This window comes from Bos taurus, chromosome 21, assembly GCF_002263795.3.
Source record: "Bos taurus isolate L1 Dominette 01449 registration number 42190680 breed Hereford chromosome 21, ARS-UCD2.0, whole genome shotgun sequence".
Taxonomy (NCBI): Eukaryota; Metazoa; Chordata; class Mammalia; order Artiodactyla; family Bovidae; genus Bos; species Bos taurus.
Genome location: NC_037348.1, coordinates 48,363,125 through 48,380,776, shown reverse-complemented (window position 1 = coordinate 48,380,776; position 17,652 = coordinate 48,363,125). Strand labels below are relative to the sequence as shown.

At 41.9% G+C, this 17,652-nt stretch overlaps 1 non-coding gene across 1 annotated transcript in view; it reads right to left on the bottom strand.

Moving 5' to 3' along the window:
* LOC540013 (uncharacterized) overlaps window positions 1–17,652 on the bottom strand; it is a 32,929-nt gene continuing 15,277 nt past the window's right edge. The window contains exon 2 of the transcript XR_003031453.2: window positions 1–2,370. This is a non-coding gene — a transcript (uncharacterized protein). The remainder of the gene's footprint in view (window positions 2,371–17,652) is intronic.

The window sequence follows — 17,652 nt, the reverse complement described above, 5'->3', positions numbered from 1 at the left end:
CCATTTTCAAAGTCTTTATTTAATTTGTTACAATAATATTTCTGTTTTATGTTTTGTTTTTTTGCCACAAGACAAGTGGGATTCTAGCCTCCCAGTCAGAGATCGAACCTGCACCCCCTGCATTGATTGGAAGGCAAAGTCTTAAACTGGCCAGCCAGGGACATCCCTTCCTTTCTTTCTTTAACCTTTAAATTCTCCATCACCAATTCCTGTTGATCCTCCCTTTGAAATATGCATCAGATCTGCCCTTTTGTATTGAGGTCTACCATTGCCATCCCAGCCTAGATTTTTATCACTGTAATCCCAATTTACTCATTTTTTAAAATTTAATATTTATATCTAAACTCACTTAGCAAACCAGTTTAATCTTTCTGCGGCTCCCTTTAAAAAAAAAGCAAAACAGCTTATGCTTCTTATTTTCTAGCACATGAAGACCCAAAATCCATGACCAACTACTCAAAGTGTGGTCCCACGCTATGTACTGGTCCAATCTTGTGTCCCAAGATTCTTGTAGACACCCATCAGGCTTACCTCATATTCCCCAGGGAAACAACAAAGACGTATTAAGCACATGGTTTGTGCCAGGCCCAGTGACTGGCACTGGAGGGAGATAAGGTAGGATCCAAGACAGACTTGATCCCTGTCTTCACGAACCCTGAAGTCTACCTCGGGATTTTCCTTCCTTCTCCAGGTCTGCCAGTAGGGCACTGCCACTGAACATACACTCCTTTGCCATCATACTGCTGACTCTTCATATACTCAGCCAAAGAAGAGCTTCCCTGGTGGCTCAGTGGTAGAGAATCACCTGCCAAAGCAGGAGACATGGATTCTATCTGATCCAGGAGGATCCCACATTCCTCGAAGCAACTAAGCCCATGCACCACAACTATTGAGGCTGTGCTCTAGGGCCCAGGAACCACAACTACTGAAGGCTGGGCACCCTAGAGTCCAGGCTCCACAACAAGAGAGAGGCTCCACTTGCTGCAACTAGAGAAAAGCCTGCACAGCAATGAAGACGTGGCACAGCCAAAAATTTTTTTAAATTATTAAAAAAAAACCAAAGGGTATTTATTAGCCTTGTCATTTGGGGAGGGCACCATGCTAGGCAAGGGAAACTTCAAGTCTGGAAGTTAGAGATTACATCTTCAGGACACACCCAGCACAATGCCTGGATGTGGGTAAGTAGTCCAAAACCTTTGACTTTTATATATATAAAAGTCAAAATATGGAAAATCCCATGGATGGAGGAGCCTGGTAGGCTGCAGTCCATGGGGTCGCAAAGAGTCATACACGACTGAGCAACTTCACTTTCACCTTTCACTTTCATGCATTGGAGAAGGAAATGGCAACCCACTCCAGTGTTCTTGCCTGGAGAATCCCAGGGACGGGGGAGCCTGGTGGGCTGCCGTCTATGGGGTCACACAGAGTCGGACACGACTGAAGCCACTTAGCAGCAGCAGCTGCAGCATATACGTATATATGTATATATACTTTTTGTCCATGCCCCAAGGCTAGTGCCCTGACCAGGGATCAGTCTGTGCCCCCTGCATTGGAAATGCAGAGTCCTAACCACTGGACCACCAGGGAAGTCCCTCTATACCTTTTAAAATGAATGACACATAATAAAAGGTTATAAACAGAGCAATCTGAATTCAGAGGAGAGAGAAAGCAGAATGTTGAGGAGTCTGCAGAAGGCTGTGCTTTGAAGGATGCAGGCTATGGACAGAGCAAGGCGTGGGAGAACATTCCAAGCAAGTGAGGTGCCGACTGCCCCAACTACCTGCCCTCTCTGTTTCCATAGTGATGGAGTATACACAGCCCTGCTGGCCCTTGAACTAGGACTATCCGTGCAACAATGTTCTCATCCATAACATGTGAGCAGAAATCATGGATACAGCGTCCACAGCATCTGCTTTAAAATCAGAGGGGGATACTTTATGCTGTGGAATAAACAGCACAAGGTTATTTCTTGCTCACAAAAGTCTGTTGCAAGCCCAGGGGCTTTTTCACATTCACTCAGGATTCCTGCAGGTTTCCATATCAGATTGTTAACAGTGAGGCCAAATTGAACGTCAGAATTTGGGGCAGAGAAAGGTTTATCACAAGGCCATGCAAGGAGACATGGTGGCTCATGCCTTGAAAAGTCTAGAGCTCCCCAAAGAGCTTCAGCAAAGCATTTTTAAAGGGCAGTTGAAGGGCATAGGTTGCAGGCTACGTGGTCGGCTGTGCACAGTTCTCTGACTGACCGATGGTGAGGCAGCAGGGTGGTGTCCCAGGGGTTTACATCATCAGTCCTTAGGCTCCAGGAGACCTGGGGTATGTGCTTATAGTCTTCAAGAACTTCTTCTATTTGGTGGGGGGTTTTCATATCTGCAAAACAGTTCAAGAAATTTGCATCAAATACTAGTATCTAGGTACTTTGAGAGGAGCTAAAGCAGAGGAGATGGGGGAAGGCCTGTCTCAGGAAGGCCCCATAAGGTCCTACTCTGTACTTAGTAGCTCAGTCTTGTCTGACTCTTTGTGACCCCATGGACTGTAGCCTGCCCGGCTCCTCTGTCCATGGGATTTTCCAGGAAAGAATACTGGAGTGGGTTGCCATGCCCTCCTCCAAGGCATGTCCCTCCAATGGACATTCCCAACCCAGTGATCAAACCCAGGTCTCCCGCATTGCAGGCAGATGCTTTACCCTCTGAGCCACCAGGGAAGCCTTCTCTGCTCAATCTTTGACTCTTTGATTCTCCTCAATCTCGAGGAAAACAGATTTTGAACAAGAAAAGGAATACAGGTTCAAATAAAAAAGTTAATCGTAAACTTGAGAAAGGTACCCCACAGGGTCCTGTCACATCTGCCCATCAACATGTGTTTTGGTCATCCTAGCAAGGGGAGCAGGGGCTGGAGAATCAAGCCCATCAGTGGAAATCTTGGCAGGTAGGTAACTCATGCTACACTAGCTCCTGTCCCTCTGGTCAACACTAGTCACATGGCTGTGCCTAATCACACGAATGAAGAATTGTAATCTTCCATGTGCCTATCAACAGAAAAGAATTGGATACTAGTAAATACTGCAATGTATATTATACTTACACAAAATGAAGGTGCATGTCATCAATTAATGTCTAGTTTCTGAAGGCTGAGACACATGTATGCATTGACCAGTCTTTGACCATGAAAATGAGGAAACTGCCCTTGAGGATGGTGGAAACACAGGATGAAAGAAATTCAAGTTGATGAATGGTTTCATGGGACAGAATCACTATACCAACCTGGATCATCCACTTCCTGACAACTGTGGGAGAGAGAAATAAACTTCTATCAGGTTCAAGCCCCTGTGTCTTGAAGTCTCTCTCAGCAGCTTAGCCGAAACTCCCAACCAATACAGGCAATGGCATTAACTGGAGTTAGTGTAAGTAAGGGAGTAGTATTGTTGCTTTAAAATAAACAAAAAGAATGACCAGGGAAAGTCCAATGCATGTAGCAGGGCACCCAAAGCCAGGGCTCTGGAACAAAACCAGAGGGATAGAGTGGAGAGGGAGGTGGGAGGGGGGTTTGGGATTGTGGCTGAGTCATATAAATGTATGGCAAAAACCATTATAATATTGTAAAGTAATTATCCTCCAATTAAAATAAAGAATTAATTTTTTAAAAAAGGAACAGCAAGACACATCTGTCTGTTCCAACCCAGTGATAAGCTTTGAGCTAGTATGAACTAAAAACAGAAAACTTTTTTCTGGTTTCTTTAAGATCTAGCATATTTCTACATTCAGAGGGTATTTTTTGTGGATAATTATTGGCTGATTGATAGTAGGAAGAAACAAAAATACGAGAAATCAAAGCTCTAGATCTAACTATACTGAAGGCAGTTGAGTCTCCAAAACATAGCACACAGCCTCCAAACTGAGAAGGACATATACCACCTTGACACAGAAAAAGGTTTAGACAGTCTTCTAACTGAAAAGGAAGGAACACTTCAGTGAAAACCATCCATTGCTCTATTGCTTCTCCAAAGGTACAATGTGAAATGGCTTTAACCCTTTGAGCCACTAGAGAAAAAGAGCATGACTACATAGGAGAAAGCATTTTTTGTTTGTCAAGTTTTATTTTATTTATATTATTATTATTTCTTTTGCTTTTTAAGTTGCAACAATAGAGAGTGGTTAAGGATTCTCAATGAAGACGTGTTTCTTTTGATTTTTCTTCATAAGTGATTTTCTCTTCCCCTTTTTAATGGTATGATTAGGGAAGGTATTTGTTTCGACAAGTAAGGTCATAATTACACCCAACAATTTTTTTATACTCCATTTAAACATGCAAAAGTTTCACCTGTTGGTTCATTAGAAATATTATATTAAAAATATTAATGTTATAGTAATAATAAAACAGACTATAGTGTCTTCTTAGTCAAGATTAACTGAAATATGCATCAGCCACAAGAGGGTTAATATCCTGACCTCATATCCAGATAAATGTCAGTGAAATGATAGCTTTCAAGAGGCTGCATGAAACAATCTAAAATAAAATGCAGAATTAGAGAACTGACAAAATAATTGGGGGAAAAGTAAAAATGAACATGATAATAAACAACGTATTTATAACCAGAGTAACTCATAATGAGATATTTATATTTATTTTAATCTGATCATTACCCAATTTTTCTATAATGTTGGTTCTATAAACATTTATTTCACTAGCCTCATGATGAAATTATTATAAATATGACTTTAACCAAAATCGGTGGAGGAAAAGCACGGATCCGAGGACAGTCTTGCCCCTTGCAGCCCCGGGTTGGGGTGCTGACCGTAGGAGAGGCAGTTCCAGGGTATCTGGGAAGGTAGTTGGGGTGATGCTGACGGAGGTGTGCACTTGACCCTGGAAATCAGAGCTGGATCCTGGGGAGGCTGGAATTCTAGTCCCTAACCCCGACCAACTGTGGAGCTTTGGTGTTGAGATACAAGGGGCCGAAGCTCACCCACTTACAAGCCAAGTCAAACAGGAAGAGGAATCAGAAAACTATTTCCTTTTAAACTAATGAAAGACAGGGCTGCCCTGGTGGCTCAGTGGTAAAGAATCTGCCTGCCAATGCGGGAGTCATGGGTTCCATCCCTGGTCCAGGAAGATCCCACATGCTGAGGGGCAACTGAGCTCATCCACAACCACTAAGCCTGTGCTCTAGAGCCCACAAGCCACAACTACTCAACCCACGTGTCCTAGAGCCCGTGATCTGCCAGGAGAGATGCCACCAAAATGAGAAGCCTGTGAACCGCAACCAGAGGGTAGCCCCCACTCTCCACAAGTAGAGACAAGCCCGCACAGCAACGAAGACCCCGCACAGCCAAAAACTAAGAAAAGATAGACATGTGTAGGCACCATGGCCCTGAAAATATGGAACCTGAATTAGACAACCCTGCCTCACGATACCCAGTCAGAAGCCCAACTAGCCAGCTGCGGGCCTCCCACAGCAAAGCCTAATCCCGCAAGCTTGAGGGGAGGATGAGCAGAAGGCACACGCCCTTTGACAGAGCCCCAGCTCAAGAGGGGCTGACGGCTGAACCCACACACCTAGCTCCTCTCCAACTCACTCCAATCAACTCGCTCGACTCCAAGGGGAAGTAAGAAGGCAGGAGTGCTTAGGAAAAATTCCCTTTTCAAAGAACGTGGAGGCGTGAAGAAGAGGCCCCTCCCAAGGTGAGTCCCTCAGCTGTATAAACCTGGTTTTCCATTTTTGAACTAATATCTCCAGTGTATCTTTTCACTCTAATATTTATGATTTTTAAAAGTCTTTGAGAGGCATGTATGTACCTAGGACTAGAGTATGAAGGACAGCACTCTTGTGGGTCACTTAGAATGGGGAAGGTGTTCCTGACCTAAGTATATGAAATGTATGCCATCATATGGCTTTATTATATTTCAACAAATATCTATTGAGTACCTTCTATGTGCCAGTGAACAGAGTAATTAAAAAAAACAGATCAGATCCCCACCTGTCTTCCCAGAGCTTACACTCTAGTGTGTTTGATGTATGGGTGCACGAATGGTTGTGTCCAACTCTTTGTGACCCCATGGACGGTAGCCCACCAGGCTCTTCTGTCCATGGAATTTCCCAGGCAAGAATACTGAATTGAGTTGCTATTTCTTACTCCAGGGGATCTTTCTGACCCAGGGATTGAACTCACATCTCTGGCATCTCCTGCACTGGCAGACAGATTCTTTACCACTAGCGCCGCCTGGGAAGCCCACACTCTAGGGAGGAGAGATATTAAATAAGCAAGCCCATGAAAGTACAATTACCAAATCAATAAGAGCTTTAAAGCAAGAAAAAGTGGAGGGTGGTAGTTGGAGGAAGGACAAGAAACAAACTTCCAGGCAGAAGGAATAGCAGGTGCAAAAGGCCCTGAGACTGGGATGGATACAGCACTTTTGAGATGTTAGATGAAGACTGGCCAAGAGTTCATTGAGGAAGAATCTGACTGACACAATTTGCATATGGTAGTACCAGGCAGGCAGGACATTATAGAATATGCCAAGGAGCTTGGATTTTATTCTGAGAGAATGAAAATCTAGTGAAGAAATTTAAGTTAGGGGGAAATATGCTCTAAATTATGACGCTAAAAATGACTAAACTCTGTGAAGAATAGATTTGGAAGCATTTAAGATCAATACCCCCATGAAGTCAGCGAAGGCAATGGCACCCCACTCCAGTACTCTTGCCTGGAAAATCCCATGGACGGAGGAGCCTAGTAGGCTGCAGTCCATGGGGTCGCTAAGAGTCAGACACAACTGAGTGACTTCACTTTCACTTTTCACTTTCATGCATTGGAGAAACAAATAGCAACCCACTCCAGTGTTCTTGCCTGGAGAATCCCAGGGACGGGGGACCCTGGTGGGCTGCTGTCTATGGGGTCGCACAGAGTCGGACACGACTGAAGCGACTGAGCAGCAGCAGCACCCCCATGAAGTAATATGAGCCACCTGGCAAAGTCACAGAGGAGAAGGGACAGGGTGTCCTTTGGGCCTCTGGAGTGTAGCCCCAGAGCTCTCATGTCACGGTCATCACTGGTAAGAGCTCTTGCCACCTACGTGGGTCATTAGAGCCAAGTTGGTTAATAACTGATGGTTGGTGAGATGATATTAACCTATCATTTTGTATACTAATGTTAACACTCTTTAGTGCTTCATTCAAAGGAGTAAAGGTGAATTTTTATCCAAGGGTCCCCCAAATAAAGTTCCTAATAGATATTCTCCCCAGTGACTCAGTGGTAAAGAATCCACCTGCAATGCAGGAACCACTGAGACCAAACTGGCTGTCTAAAGTGTATGTGCCTGGATAAAGTTCCTTTGTCTTGGTAAAAGAAGGGGTAGAAGAATTATTGGGGAGAAGATTTTTTTAATTGAAGTATAGTTAATTTATAATCTTGTGTTAGTTTCGAGTGTACAGCAAACTGATTCAGTTTTATATATATATACACTTTTTTAGACTCTTTTCCTTTATAGGTTATTATAAGAAATTGATTACAGTTCCCTGTGCTACACAGTAGGTCCTTGTTTACCTATTTTATATAGAGTGGTGTACATGTTTTAATCCCCAACTCCTAATGTATCTGGGAGAAGATGGTTTTTATCTTGAGGTTGTACTTCAGACCTTGAGTTAGTTACCTTTATAAGCAATAGCTAGAGGTAACACCTCATTTTACCTCACTGTGCATGAGTGTTAAGTCACTTTAGTCATGTCTGGCTCTTTGTGACCCCATGTAGCCCACCAGGCTCCTCTGTCCATGGGGATTCTCCAGCAAGAATACTGGAGTCGGTTGCCATGCTCTCCACCAAAGGATCTGCCCATCCCAGAGATCGAACCCACGTCTCTCACATCTCCTGCATTGGCCAACAAGTTCTTAACCACTGGCTGTCCCCAAAGTACTATTGAGTCACCAATGGCAAAAAAAAAAAAAAAGCGCCTATAAAGTAGAAAAATAAAGAAATAAACAAAAGTGAGAGCCTTTGTTTACTACCTTGAGCTCCTCCTTAAAGGAAGCACTGCTAGGACAGCACTCCTGCAAGACAGGTCACCGGACTCTAGGCTCCTGGAAGCTACAGGTGGGAGGTTACCTCTGGTCGTTCCCAGTCCTGAGACCACCTACAAGGAACCCCGACTCCGTTTATTCAACTCATTCACTGAATACTTAGAGTGCCTCCAATGATCCAGGCATCAGTCAAGAAAAAATGTTTTGGTTTTTTTTCCTGCAAAGAAACACAGCTTAACTGACTTTAGAGAAAAGGGAGTTTATGGGTTCATGTAACTCAAAAGTGCAGAGTAAACAAAGCCAGCTTCAGTCAATACTGGAGACTAACGCTCCAATGGTTTGAGCGGGGGCGGGGGGGGGATCCATTCTTGGTTCTGTTTTCTTCCATGTTCCCTGCATTCTCATGAGTAGCTCTCCTTAGAGCTGATGGTCCCCAGGCTGGCTCACAGTATAACAACTAAAGTGAAAGTTGACTTTCCCCTTCACAGTAGGAACAAAACCCCTAAGATTGCCTCGAATTAGACCACCATGTGCAGATCTGAACCAATCACTGACAGAAGGGGGCTGGCCAGTGACCTGTGTCACTTTGACCCATCGAACTTAAGTCATGTCCTTATCCACATGGGGCAAAGCGGGGAGGTTCATCACCATCCAAACAGCATGGCCCAAATTAGAAGACTGCAAAGAATGTGGCTTGGTGATTCCCTAAAGACACCTTTGTTAGAAGAAAGATGATAGCAAGGCAATAGATATCCACAAAGTATTTAAACTTCAGTGACACGAGGTACAAAACAAGCTTGCCCTCACAAACAATGCAGGAAAAGCATGATTCCACCACGCAATGCCATACATAAGGTAATTACGCTGATCACACATCTTGGCTAGCCAAGGCAGTCATAGTTTACGCCTGGTGTCCCAGCATAATTATTAACAATGGACTGCCTTTGTCTCAAAAATGCCCTGGTTTGGACAATGTGTTTTGTGGCCACTAACAGTAACTGATGTATCTTCAAATGTGCATGAAAGAAGGACAAAGGGATGACTGACTGGGAGAGAGGGGGCAGCAGTGGATTGGAAAGGCTTCATAAGGAGGGCAGTGCTTTCCCTGCACATTGAAGAATGTGTTGAAATGCTCCAGAGGCTCTAGATGCTAAGCAAGTCCAAGCACCAGGAAAGGGGAGGAGGTATGAACAATCATTTGGGGTGGAGGAATTGCTCCCACACCTCTGTGATCCAACAGGATCAAAGATGTGCAGAGGAAAGGGTTGGGGCAAAGGACAGGAAAGGTGAGCCAGGTAACTGGCCTCTGACCAAAAGAAGAAGCACCACATAAAATAAAATGAGGGACTTCCCTGCCGGATCAGTGGTTGAGAATCCACCGGCCAGTGCAGGGGACACAGGTTCGATGCCTGGTCCTGGAAGATCCCACATGCCATGAGCAGCTAAGCCTGTACGCTTAGAGCCTGTGATCCATGATGAGAAAAGCCTCAGCAGTGAGCAGCCAGCACACTGCAACAATGAGCAGCCCACGCTCGCCCCAACTAGAGAAAGCCTACACACAGCAACGAAGACCCATAAATATAATAATATAAATAATTTTTACAAAAATAAAATGAATTATCCAAGCTTATCAAGTCTGGCAGTAAGCTAGACTTCCATGGTTTAGAATAGAAAGACAAAAATCTTCCTTTGATTTCTGGTCCCTTGAAACACTCTGGAAGTATGCTGAACCTGAGAAGTGAATTTAGAAGCTTGTTTCACCTCACTTAGATTCATAACACCTGCTGCTGAAGATGTAACCTGGACTCAGAAGATGAAAAATGTCCTCTGTCAGGCCCAGACATATGTCACTGGTTTGGATCATATGTCATCTGTGCCTCAGGTAATCACGAACGCAACAGGAAGAAACAGTTGTGTTGTATAATATGTTTTCTGCTTATCCTCCTTGTGAGATACATTATTTCAAAAGGACAGATAGAAATGGATATATCATAGGGTATCAACAGAGCCAATACATTTGGCTTAAGAGAAGTGTGTATTTTAAGTTGTTCCTATAAATTTTACCCCAGATATAATGATAATTTTGCATTATTAGCTTCACACAGCCAAAGAGAATGTTCATTCTTTAGTGTTAAATTGTTATGTTCACAATTTGAGAGGGAAAAGGAAATTATAAATATGCAATGTAATCTATGGGAATGTAACTTCTTCCTAGTCTAGTATTTTCTAGTAATTGCTTCACAATTCTTCATACCTCCTGACAATGTCAAAGTTTCATACAAGCAAATCTTAAAATGAATAATGGAGTTGAATATACTATAATTTCAAACACTTGTGTGTTGAACAGCTAGTTATTCTCTAGAGTACCTCTGAGAATGGGTGAAGTTAAATGTCTTTATGTAATATAATGAAAATGAAACATGAGTGTTAAACTCTAATCAATCCTATCCCTTTCTAGCTATAGCTGTTGGGGGAACAGATATTATAGTGTCCACATGATATCACTTATTTAGATACAAAGAGAATAACTTAGTCATTAATACTGATAACCCTGGGGCTTCCCAGGTGGAGGTAGTGGTAAAGAACCCACCTGCCAAAGCAGGAGACAAGAGAGACGAGGGTTCAGTCCCTGGGTCGGGAAGATCCTCTGAAGGAGGGAATGGCAACCCACTCCAGTAAATTCTTGCCTGGAGAGTCCCCGTGGACAGAGGAGCCTGGCAGGCTACTGTCCTTAGGGTCGCAAAGAGTCAGACACGACTGAAGCAAGTTAGCACGTCTGCACGCACAGATAACCCTTGGGCTTCGGTAGTGAGGTGGGTGTCCCTGTCCTCTCTGTACGTGTCCCTCTGGAAGCCTTCAGTCATCTTTGCAGTTCACGTCAGACTATCTCACCTGTCTTGTGGCTGCCATCTGCAGACCTCTTGGTACCTTCCTTTGTTCACAGAAGATGTCAGTATGTGAATCTGTCATCTTTTCTGCTCCTCAAGCTATTATCTTTATTGATGTCTTCAAGATCCTTGAGAAAAACTCATTGCTCACATGGCCTTGCCCCTCCTCACCTTCAGTGTCCTTTCCCCCTATCTTCTAACACCACCCACCCCCACAGGTAGACCCTGGACCTTGGTATCACTGACTACTGTACTGTCCCTGAGTTTTATATCCGATTGTTAAACCTGACTCCCCTTCACATTCTCTCATCCCTACTCCGGCTGTGCTTTGATCACACCAAGTTCTCTAAATCATCAGTCTTTACTCTTGTTCATTCTTCATGATCTCTCTCACTTTTCTTTATTCCTTATTCAACTATATCATCCTATATCTATGTGCTTTTTTATTGGGGTATTGTTGCTTCACAGGGTTGTGTTAGTTGCTGCTGTACAACAAAGTGAATTAGCTATATGTATAATACCTATATCTCTTCCCTCTTGGACCTCCCTTCCACCTACCACCCCATCCCACCCATCACAGAGCACCAGCAGCTTCCCATTAGCCGTATATATGCCAATCCCAATCTCCCCGTTCATCCCACCACCCCGCCACCTCCTGGGTCCACACATCTGTTTTCTATATCTGCATCTCTATTCCTTCCCTGCAAATATGTCCATCTGTACCATTTTTCTAGATTTCACATATGTGACTTAATATATGGTACTTGGTTTTTTTTTTCTTGCTGACTTACTTCACTCTGTATGACAGTCTCTAGGTCCATTCACTTTTCAAAAGTTAACTCTCTTGCCCTCTTTTTCTTCCAGTTCACTTTCCCCCAGAGAACTCTAACCCTGGTTGTCCCACTAGCTCTTACTCCACACTGGCCGCAGAACAAGTCTGCAGAAAAGCATGTGCTTTCTGTCTACTGATTCCAGTTTAAATTCATGATCATGTATCCTTACTGGGTCTTCAGTACTGCTTGGTTACCTTAATACTTTAATAGATGCTCACTTCCCACTCTTCGCGATGAGCCCGTGTCATGATTTTCCTGTCTCCTCAAACCGCCAGTCTCCACCCCAGGGTGCAGCGCACCCTCGGCGCACCTGAATTCTCGTGCCTTCCTTTGTAAGAGAGGAGCGTGCCAGCTTCCACCAAAGTCACCACTTGGGCACAAGCTCTCCAGCCCGTGCTTTGCTATTCCAGGACCCTCTTCCTGGAATATTCCTGCTTTTCATCGCTTTATCCTTCTGGACTTAATTACTCCCACTAGCATAAACATGTTCTCGATTCCTTCCTCCAGCTCCTGCTATATTTTTCAGCTCCTTTTCAGAAGAAAACTTTCCAGAAGGGTTGACTGAAGTTGTCTCCATTTCCTCTCCATTCCTGTCTTTCCTCAGCCCACTCCAACTGGCCTTTATCCCCATTCCTTTGAAACTGTACTGTGTCGGGTCAACAACAACCTACGTTCTATCCAATTTAATGGTCCCTTGATCATCCTTGTCTTACTAGATTTCTCATAAGCGTTTGGCACAGGTGAAAAATCTTTACAGAGACATTTTCCTCTCTTGACTTTCCTTTCTCACTGGCCACTTCTCCTCTCCTGCTCATCCTCTTCTGCTCAGTTCCAGTGTGTTCCCAGAATACGGCATTCCCATATTAGGTCCTCAGCTGGGAATTCCCTTTCCTTCAATATCCCACATGTCATTTAAGTCTTATTTAAATAGAAGCCCTGCAGAACGACATTTTCTGACAACTTGATTTTAGTTTTCCAGAAACTCTATCTTGTCTATTGTAATAGTTCTTAATGTATTTGTTTATTGTCTCATCCCACTAAAAATTCCACAAAAGTAGGGAATTTGTCTATCCTGTTCACGGTTCTAAGCAACTAAAAAGATTTCTTGTGTGAATGAAAAAATTAATATTGGCTTGCACAGTAAAAACTAATACTTTTTCATTAACAACTACATCTTCTTTGCATTGCTATTATTGTCAAAACATTTGATGCCATGTGAATGGAAATTTTTTCACTTATCCTCAAAATAAGATTGGTTTTCTTTTCCATTTAAACTCGAAGAGGGTCTAGAATTCAATAAAGTTTTAGAAATCACTGCATTTACTTCAATCTTTGTTTTTAAATACTAACTTAGGAACTGTAATGCTTATCCTTTATAGGTCAAGACCCACTCTTAAAAAAGAAAAGCTCTTTGCTAGCAGTGACAGTGTTATTGTTGTTGTTCAGTCGCAAAGTCAGGTCCGACTCTTTTTTTTTAATATAAATTTATTCATTTTAATTGGAGGTTAATTACTGCAACCCCAGGGACTGCAGCACACCAGGCTTCCCTGTCCTTTATCATCTCCTGGAGCTTGCTCAAACTCACGTCCATTGAGTCAGTGATGCCATCCAACCATCTCATCCTCTGTTGTCCCCTTCTCCTTTTGCCTTCAATCTTTCCCAGCATCAGGATCTTTTCCAGTGAGTCAACTCTTCACATCAGGTGGTCAAAGTATTGGAGCTTTAGCTTCAGCATCAGTCCTTCCAGTGAATATTCTGTGTTGATTTCCCTTAGGACTAACTGGTTTGATCTCCTTGCTGTCCAAGGGACTCTCAAGAATCTTCTCCAGCACCATAATTAAAAAGAATCAATTCTTCAGTGCTCAAACTCTCACATCCATACCTGACTACTAGAAAAAACATAGCTTTGACTATATGGACTTTTGTCAGCAAATGATGTCTCTGCTTTTTAATATACTATGTTGGTCATAGCTTTTCTTCTAAAAGGAGCAAGCATCTTTTAATTTCATGGCTACAGTCACCATCTGCAGTGATTTTGGAGCCTAAGATTTCTTGGTAAATCATAGACAAATACACCACAAGGATGATTTTGTCTACTCCAAATTAAAGCTTAAATGTTAAGATTTAAACTTAAATATACTTATTTAAGTGCAGTTCTAGATTATTTTTGTGGCATTGTTTAATGCAAAGCATATTAATAATATATATTCCATAAATTATGTGAATTCTTTCTTTAATTTATAACTTTGATTAATCATTTCTCTAACTCTGGACACTGAGATGGAAAATAAATTCTAGAAATGAGAATCTAGAAAACTTGAGTAAATTTTTAATTTAGTTTTTCTTCAACCAAAATTAAATCAACTAAAATAATCTGTCAATCATTAATTACACAATTCATGAAATTCAGAGCAATTTTTCATGATAACCTAAAGACTCATGTGCCCTTATAGAAACCAGAATTTGCTTAATAAAGATAACAACACAGGGTCATGCCAAATATCTCTCTTAATATGTGAAATAAATGTGTATTTCTCAACGTTGTCTCATTTTCACACCAAAGAACTGCTGCATCTGAGCACTATACACAGGACAAATAATATTCCACCCTAAAGAACAAAGGCCTTTTTGGGCCAATATAGATGATGACTCGCACTGGTTTCATTAAAAAGTCAAATACCAAGGTAAAAAAATATATATACTTTTAAGGATTTTTTTTTTCTCATAACTCCTCAGCGATGAAAAGTATTATTAACCAATATCACTTGTCTAGGATTGTTACAATAGGGTTGTTAATCCACAGGTAGGGCATTAGTCCAGTGAGGAAATAAATTGAATACAATCTTTTCAAACAAGATACTAATTTAAGGATACACATTTACAAATTTGCTGTCAAAATTTGTCATTTTTCTGAAAGAAATGAAGCACGGTTGAGAACAAGTGATTAAAACAAAGATGCAAAATCAGGCTATTTACAAAGTCGTGTTATCACTAATCTTTGATTTCTAAGAATAATATATGAGCTTTTAACTTACTGGACATAATATTAAAATATGTGTTTTCTAACTCAGAAGTAGCCTTCAAATGGTGACAAAATATCATCAGTTCAGTTCAGTTCAGTCGCTCAGTCGTGTCTTTTCGACCCCATGAATCGCAGCACACCAGGCCTCCCTGTCCATTACCAACTCCCGGAGTTCACTCAGACTCACGTCCATCGAATCAGTGATACCATCCAGCCATCTCATCCTCTGTCATCCCCTTCTCTTCCTGCCCCCAATCCCTCCCAGCATCAGAGCCTTTTCCAATGAGTCAACTCTTCACATCAGGTGGCCAAAGTACTGGAGTTTCAGCTTTAGCATCATTCCTTCCAAAGAAATCCCAGGGCTGATCTCCTTCAGAATGGACTGGTTGGATCTCCTTGCAGTCCAAGGGACCCTCAAGAGTCTTCTCCAACACCACAGTTCAAAAGCATCAATTCTTCGGTGCTCATATGATCATAAATAGGAGTAAATAGGTGTGACTTTTGAAAAAATATATTCCAGTACTAAAAAGTCATTATATATTACCAAAGAATTGAGAAATAAGTTAAATCAGATTCTTAGGTGCTTGTTTTCTTTCTGTAATATTTTTGACCAAAAAAAAAAAAAAAGATTTCTAGAGAGTTATTTGCAAAATGCCTTCTATTTCACACTATTTGGTCAATGTTTATTTTTCTAGTGTTATGCAGCTTATGGGAAACAAATGAAATACTACATTTATTTGAATTTTTATTCAGTGTTGAGTTATACTCTTATACCTCAGCTAAATATTGTTTTGATATATTAAATGTAGACCTCTACACCCTCCTTTTATAGTCTTATCTGTCATTTGATTTTTTTCCAAGTCATTAGTCCTTCATTTCATTTTTTCTATCATGGCTTTAAATATCCAGTGAGACCCTATGATTTTTATCTGAACACTAATAAACCACTTCTTTGAAGCAGCTTCTACTATAGCCAGGAAGTCATAATAAGGATAATGGAGTAATAGTCACTATCTTCACCACCACATGATTCCTAACAGTCACAAGCACAGCTTCCCCAAGCCCCAGCACCATCTCCATGTTAATAATGGTTAATGAGCTAAAGTATTGAAGACACATAGTCTCCATTTGCTCAGGGATTTTGTATTGTATATGCTAATCATGTGAGAGAACTAGAGGAAGATGCAGTAGAAAAGGTTATGATTAAGAATGTTATGTATTCTTCTTTTTTTTTTCCCTGATTTAAATAACTGCTGAGGCACAAACCAAGACCCAAGGGAGCTACAGAAATTTACACATTTACAAAACTGGGTTCCCACGAAGAGAAGTGTCTTGCAGGAAGAATGTCAGGATGAATATTTCCCATCACATTTGAAAAGGATACCAGTAAAAGAGGGGTTGGCAACAATGCTCTTGTACTTAGGAGAGCTACAGAAGGCTTCTAAAGAGCCACCGGAGTGCCAGGCAATTCTGATGATGGTGTGGTACAATTTGAAGGACTAGAGAAGGTCCCATATTACAAAATATACCTCCACCACTTAGAGGCTGATCTGCTGCTGCTGCTGCTAAGTCGCTTCAGCCGTGTCCGACTCTGTGCGACCCCATAGACGGCAGCCCACCCGGCTGTCCCTTCCCTGGGATTCTCCAGGCAAGAACACTGGAGTGGGTTGCCATTTCCTTCTCCAATGCATGAAAGTGAAAAGTGAAAGTGAAGTCTCTCAGTCGTGTCCAACTCCTAGCGATCCTGTGGACTGCAGCCTACCAGGCTCCTCCATCCATGGGACCTTCCTGGCTAGAGTACTGGAGTGGGGTACCATTGCCTTCTCTGAGAGGCTGATCACTGCACCTTAAATTTATTCACTGGAAATACAACACTTTGCTTTATGAAGTCTTTTAAATCTGTAGTTGAGATTCAATACCAGTTAGTGAAACCACCTGTATCAGAAACCTTGTTTCCAAATGATGCTTGGGCTTTATTTTCAAGTTTCCTAAACCATACATTAGGAATGTATGGTTTTCAAAGGCTTTATTTTCAAGTTTCCTAAACCATACATTAGGAATGTATGGTTTTCAAAGTCTTAAGTGTGCTCGCTGTGCAGCCAGGTTCAGGAACCATTGTTATTATCTCCCATTAGGAAGCCAGCATGCTTAGGATTAGGGAATTCATAATAAGCCAGTCATAACTTGTACTTTAGAAAGGATGGTTGAGGGATTTCATTGGTGGTCTAGCGGTTAAGAATCTGCCTTGCAATGCAGGGGATGTGGATTCAATCCCTGGTCAGGGAACTAAGGTCCCACATGCTGTGGGGCAACTAACCCCAAGTACCACAATGAAAGGTCCCTCGTGACACAACAAAGATTCCATGTGCCGCAACTAAGACCTGATCTGATGCAGCTTAAAAAAAAAAAAAAAGCTTGTATTAAAAAAATGATTTAAAAAGGAAAAAAAAAAGGGGGGGGGATGGTTGGTCAGTGAGAGTCCAGAAGACTAAAGAAAACCCTCAAGATTTAAGTAATGGCCCCAATTACCAAAATCAGTGACTTTAAGACTTTACATTGTCTTAATATATCCATCAATTTAATGTAATGGTATTTTGCTGAACGCTTAGAAAACTCACTATGTGCCAAGTTTATTCTGAGTACTCTACAAATATTCATTTATTTAATCTTCATAAAAACCCTATGATGTATGTTCTTTTATTAATATTTCCCCTGTTTTACAGATGAGGAAACTACAGCTAAGGTGAAGATATGAAGTCATTTATCCGAGCTATTAAGTGGATGAGCTTCACAACTCCATCTCCTAGTGCTGGGTCCTGTGACCGTTCAGATGGCAGGCTAGGCTCTGAGGAATCCAAGATGAATGGCTCAGAGGGAACTGTAGACTGCTGCTG